Raw genomic sequence first — 6,619 nt, 5'->3', positions numbered from 1 at the left:
CAATAAGAGTGTGTGAGCAATGAGAGTGTGAGCAATAAGAGTGTGTGTGTGTGAGCAATGAGAGTGTGAGCAATGAGAGTGTGTGTGAGCAATAAGAGTGTGAGAGAAATGAGAGTGTGTGTGAGCAATGAGAATGTGTGTGAGCAATAAGAGCGTTAGTGAGCAATAAGAGCATTAGGCAGTAATGAGAGTGTGTGTGAGCAATGAGAATGTGTGTGAGCAATGAGAGTGTGTGAGCAATGAGAGTGCGTGAGCAATGAGAGTGTGTGAGCAATGAGAGTGTGTGAGCAATGAGAGTGTGTGAGCAATGAGAATGTGTGTGAGCAATGAGAGTGTGTGAGCAATGAGAGTGTGAGTGAGCAATGAGAGTGTGTGAGCAATGAGAGTGTGTGAGCAATAAGAGTGTGAGAGAAATGAGAGTGTGGGAGCAATGAGAGTGTGAGTGAGCAATGAGGGTGTGTGTGAGCAATGAGAGTGTGTGTGAGCAATGAGAGTGAGAGTGTGAGCAATGTGTGTTTGTGAGCAATGAGAGTGCGAGCAATGAGAGTGTGTGTGAGCAATGAGTGTGTGAGCGATGAGAGTGTGTGTGCGCAATGAGAGTGTGTGTGTGAGCAATGAGAGTGTGAGAGCAATGAGAGTGTGTGTGAGCAATGAGAGTGTGTGTGAGCAATGAGAGTGTGTGAGCAATAAGAGTGTGAGAGAAATGAGAGTGTGGGAGCAATGAGAGTGTGTGTGAGCAATGAGAGTGTGTGTGAGCAATGAGAGTGTGTGTGAGCAATGAGAGTGTGTGTGAGCAATGAGAGTGTGTGTGAGCAATAACAGTGAGAGAAATGAGAGTGTGAGAGCAATGAGAGTGTGTGTGAGCAATGAGAGTGTGTGAGCAATGAGAGTGTGTGTGCGCAATGAGAGTGTGTGTGCGATATGAGAGTGTGTGTGTGAGCAATGAGAGTGTGAGAGCAATGAGAGTGTGTGAGCAATGAGAGTGTGTGAGCAATAAGAGTGTGAGAGAAATGAGAGTGTGGGAGCAATGAGAGTGTGTGTGAGCAATGAGAGTGTGTGTGAGCAATGAGAGTGTGTGAGCAATGAGAATGTGTGTGAGAAATGAGAGTGAGAGAAATGAGAGTGTGAGAGCAATGAGAGTGTGTGTGAGCAATGCGAGTGTGTGAGCAATGAGAGTGTGTGTGAGCAATGAGAGTGTGTGAGAGCAATAAGAGTGTGTGAGCAATGAGAGTGTGTGAGCAATAAGAGTGTGAGAGAAATGAGAGTGCGTGTGTGTGAGCAATGAGAGTGAGTGAGCAATGAGGGTGTGAGAAATGAGAGTGAGTGTGAGAGAAATGTGAGCGAATGTGAGAGAAATGAGAGTGAGTGTGAGAGAAATGAGAGCGAATGTGAGAGAAATGAGAGTGAGTGTGAGAGAAATGAGAGTGAGTGAGAAATGAGAGCGAATGTGAGAGAAATGAGAGTGAGTGTGTGAGAAATGAGAGTGAGTGTGAGAGAAATGAGAGCGAATGTGAGAGAAATGAGAGCGAATGTGAGAGAAATGAGAGTGAGTGTGTGAGAAATGAGAGCGAATGTGAGAGAAATGAGAGTGAGTGTGTGAGAAATGAGAGTGAGTGTGAGAGAAATGAGAGCGAATGTGAGAGAAATGAGAGTGAGTGTGAGAGAAATGAGAGCGAATGTGAGAGAAATGAGAGTGAGTGTGACAGAAAAGAGAGCGAATGTGAGACAAATGAGAGCGAATGTGAGAGAAATGAGAGTGAGTGTGTGAGAAATGAGAGTGAGTGTGAGAGAAATGAGAGCGAATGTGAGAGAAATGAGAGTGAGTGTGAGAGAAATGAGAGCGAATGTGAGACAAATGAGAGCGAATGTGAGAGAAATGAGAACGAGTGTGTGAGAAATGGGTATGTGTGAGAGAAATGAGTGTGTGAAAAATGGGAGTGTGTGAAAGAAATGAGAGTGAGCATGAGAGAAATGAGAGTGTGTGAGAGAAATGAGTGAGAGAAATGAGTGAGAGAGAAATGAGAGTGAGTGTGTGAGATAAATGAGAGTTAGTGAGAGAGGAATGAGAGTGTGTGTAAAAAATGAAGTTGTGTGTGAGCAATGAGTATGTGTGAGCAATGAGAGTGTGTATGAGCAATGAGAGTGTGTGTGAGCAATGAGAGTGTGTGTGAGCAACGAGAGTGTGTGTGTGTGAGCAATGAGAGTGAGAGTGAGTGAGCAATGTGTGTTTGTGAGCAATGAGAGTGTGAGCAATGAGAGTGTTTGTGAGCAATGAGAGTGTGTGTGAGCAATGAGAGTGTGTGTGAGCAATGAGAGTGAGAGTGTGAGCAATGTGTGTTTATGAGCAATGAGAGTGTGAGCAATGAGAGTGTGTGTGAGCAATGAGTGTGTGAGCGATGAGAGTGTGTGTGCGCAATGAGAGTGTGTGTGCGATATGAGAGTGTGTGTGTGAGCAATGAGAGTGTGAGAGCAATGAGAGTGTGTGTGAGCAATGAGAGTGTGTGAGCAATAAGAGTGTGAGAGAAATGAGAGTGTGGGAGCAATGAGAGTGTGTGTGAGCAATGAGAGTGTGTGTGAGCAATGAGAGTGTGTGTGAGCAATGAGAGTGTGTGTGAGCAATGAGAGTGTGTGTGAGCAATAAGAGTGAGAGAAATGAGAGTGTGAGAGCAATGAGAGTGTGTGTGAGCAATGAGAGTGTGTGAGCAATGAGAGTGTGTGTGCGCAATGAGAGTGTGTGTGCGATATGAGAGTGTGTGTGTGAGCAATGAGAGTGTGAGAGCAATGAGAGTGTGTGAGCAATGAGAGTGTGTGAGCAATAAGAGTGTGAGAGAAATGAGAGTGTGGGAGCAATGAGAGTGTGTGTGAGCAATGAGAGTGTGTGTGAGCAATGAGAGTGTGTGTGAGCAATGAGAGTGTGTGAGCAATGAGAATGTGTGTGAGAAATAAGAGTGAGAGAAATGAGAGTGTGAGAGCAATGAGAGTGTGTGTGAGCAATGAGAGTGTGTGAGCAATGAGAGTGTGTGTGCGCAATGAGAGTGTGTGTGCGATATGAGAGTGTGTGTGTGAGCAATGAGAGTGTGAGAGCAATGAGAGTGTGTGAGCAATGAGAGTGTGTGAGCAATAAGAGTGTGAGAGAAATGAGAGTGTGGGAGCAATGAGAGTGTGGGAGCATTGAGAGTGTGTGTGAGCAATGAGAGTGTGTGTGAGCAATGAGAGTGTGTGAGCAATAAGAGTGTGAGAGAAATGAGAGTGTGGCAGCAATGAGAGTGTGTGTGAGCAATGAGAGTGTGTGTGAGCAATGAGAGTGTGTGAGCAATGAGAGTGTGTGTGAGCAATGAGAGTGTGTGAGCAATGAGAGTGTGTGTGAGCAATAAGAGTGAGAGAAATGAGAGTGTGAGAGCAATGAGAGTGTGTGTGAGCAATGAGAGTGTGTGAGCAATGAGAGTGTGTGTGCGCAATGAGAGTGTGTGTGCGATATGAGAGTGTGTGTGTGAGCAATGAGAGTGTGAGAGCAATGAGAGTGTGTGAGCAATGAGAGTGTGTGAGCAATAAGAGTGTGAGAGAAATGAGAGTGTGGGAGCAATGAGAGTGTGTGTGAGCAATGAGAGTGTGTGTGAGCAATGAGAGTGTGTGTGAGCAATGAGAGTGTGTGAGCAATGAGAATGTGTGTGAGAAATAAGAGTGAGAGAAATGAGAGTGTGAGAGCAATGAGAGTGTGTGTGAGCAATGAGAGTGTGTGAGCAATGAGAGTGTGTGAAAGCAATAAGAGTGTGTGAGCAATGAGAGTGTGTGAGCAATAAGAGTGTGAGAGAAATGAGAGTGCGTGTGTGTGAGCAATGAGAGTGAGTGAGCAATGAGGGTGTGTGTGAGCAATGAGTGTGTGTGAGCAACAAGAGTGTGAGAGAAATGAGAGTGTGGGAGCAATGAGAGTGTGTGTGAGCAATGAGAGTGTGTGTGAGCAATGAGAGTGTGTGTGAGCAATGAGAGTGTGTGAGCAATGAGAATGTGTGTGAGAAATAAGAGTGAGAGAAATGAGAGTGTGAGAGCAATGAGAGTGTGAGAGCAATGAGAGTGTGTGTGAGCAATGAGAGTGTGAGAGCAATAAGAGTGTGTGAGCAATGAGAGTGTGTGAGCAATAAGAGTGTGAGAGAAATGAGAGTGCGTGTGTGTGAGCAATGAGTGTGTGAGCGATGAGAGTGTGTTTGCGCAATGAGAGTGTGTGTGCGATATGAGAGTGTGTGTGTGAGCAATGAGAGTGTGAGAGCAATGAGAGTGTGTGTGAGCAATGAGAGTGTGTGAGCAATAAGAGTGTGAGAGAAATGAGAGTGTGGGAGCAATGAGAGTGTGTGTGAGCAATGAGAGTGTGTGTGAGCAATGAGAGTGTGTGTGAGCAATGAGAGTGTATGTGAGCAATGAGAGTGTGTGTGAGCAATAAGAGTGAGAGAAATGAGAGTGTGAGAGCAATGAGAGTGTGTGTGAGCAATGAGAGTGTGTGAGCAATGAGAGTGTGTGTGCGCAATGAGAGTGTGTGTGCGATATGAGAGTGTGTGTGTGAGCAATGAGAGTGTGAGAGCAATGAGAGTGTGTGAGCAATGAGAGTGTGTGAGCAATAAGAGTGTGAGAGAAATGAGAGTGTGGGAGCAATGAGAGTGTGTGTGAGCAATGAGAGTGTGTGTGAGCAATGAGAGTGTGTGTGAGCAATGAGAGTGTGTGAGCAATGAGAATGTGTGTGAGAAATAAGAGTGAGAGAAATGAGAGTGTGAGAGCAATGAGAGTGTGTGTGAGCAATGAGAGTGTGTGAGCAATGAGAGTGTGTGTGAGCAATGAGAGTGTGTGAGCAATAAGAGTGTGAGAGAAATGAGAGTGTGGCAGCAATGAGAGTGTGTGTGAGCAATGAGAGTGTGTGTGAGCAATGAGAGTGTGTGAGCAATGAGAGTGTGTGTGAGCAATGAGAGTGTGTGAGCAATGAGAGTGTGTGTGAGCAATAAGAGTGAGAGAAATGAGAGTGTGAGAGCAATGAGAGTGTGTGTGAGCAATGAGAGTGTGTGAGCAATGAGAGTGTGTGTGCGCAATGAGAGTGTGTGTGCGATATGAGAGTGTGTGTGTGAGCAATGAGAGTGTGAGAGCAATGAGAGTGTGTGAGCAATGAGAGTGTGTGAGCAATAAGAGTGTGAGAGAAATGAGAGTGTGGGAGCAATGAGAGTGTGTGTGAGCAATGAGAGTGTGTGTGAGCAATGAGAGTGTGTGAGCAATGAGAATGTGTGTGAGAAATAAGAGTGAGAGAAATGAGAGTGTGAGAGCAATGAGAGTGTGTGTGAGCAATGAGAGTGTGTGAGCAATGAGAGTGTGTGAGAACAATAAGAGTGTGTGAGCAATGAGAGTGTGTGAGCAATAAGAGTGTGAGAGAAATGAGAGTGCGTGTGTGTGAGCAATGAGAGTGAGTGAGCAATGAGGGTGTGTGTGAGCAATGAGAGTGTGTGAGCAACAAGAGTGTGAGAGAAATGAGAGTGTGGGAGCAATGAGAGTGTGTGTGAGCAATGAGAGTGTGTGTGAGCAATGAGAGTGTGTGAGCAATGAGAATGTGTGTGAGAAATAAGAGTGAGAGAAATGAGAGTGTGAGAGCAATGAGAGTGTGTGTGAGCAATGAGAGTGTGTGAGCAATGAGAGTGTGTGAGAGCAATAAGAGTGTGTGAGCAATGAGAGTGTGTGAGCAATAAGAGTGTGAGAGAAATGAGAGTGCGTGTGTGTGAGCAATGAGAGTGAGTGAGCAATGAGGGTGTGTGTGAGCAATGAGAGTGTGTGAGCAACAAGAGTGTGAGAGAAATGAGAGTGTGGGAGCAATGAGAGTGTGTGTGAGCAATGAGAGTGTGTGTGAGAAATGAGAGTGTGTGTGAGCAATGAGAGTGTGTGTGAGCAATGAGAGCGTGTGTGAGCAATAAGAGTGTGAGAGAAATGAGAGTGTGAGCAATAAGAGTGAGAGAAATGAGAGTGTGTGTGTGTGAGCAATGAGAGTGTGTGAGCAATGAGAGTGTGTGTGAGCAATAAGAGTGTGAGAGAAATGAGAGTGTGTGAGCAATAAGAGCGTTAGTGAGCAATGAGAGTGTGTGAGCAATGAGAGTGTGTGTGAGCAATGAGAATGTGTGTGAGCAATGAGAGTGTGTGAGCAATGAGAGTGCGTGAGCAATGAGAGTGTGTGTGTGCAATGAGAATGTGTGAGCAATGAGAATGTGTGTGAGCAATGAGAGTGTGTGAGCAATGAGAGTCTGTGTGAGCAATGAGAGTGTGTGAGCAATGAGAGTGTGAGTGAGCAATGAGAGTGTGCGTGAGAGAAATGAGCCTCCCCGAACAGGCGCCGGAATGTGGCGACTAGGGGCTTTTCACAGTAACTTCATTTGAAGCCTAATTGTGACAATAAGCGATTTTCATTTTCATTTCATTTCATGAGAGTGTGTGAGCAATGAGTGTGTGTGAGCAATGAGAGTGTGTGTGAGCAATGAGAGTGTGTGTGAGCAATGAGTATGTGTGAGCAATGAGAGTGTGTATGAGCAATGAGAGTGTGTGTGAGCAATGAGAGTGTGTGTGAGCAACGAGAGTGTGTGTGTGTGAGCAATGAGAGTGA

The sequence above is a fragment of the Scyliorhinus torazame genome, chromosome 22 (assembly GCF_047496885.1).
Source record: "Scyliorhinus torazame isolate Kashiwa2021f chromosome 22, sScyTor2.1, whole genome shotgun sequence".
Lineage (NCBI taxonomy): Eukaryota > Metazoa > Chordata > Chondrichthyes > Carcharhiniformes > Scyliorhinidae > Scyliorhinus > Scyliorhinus torazame.
Note: the sequence above shows the minus strand (reverse complement) of the source record.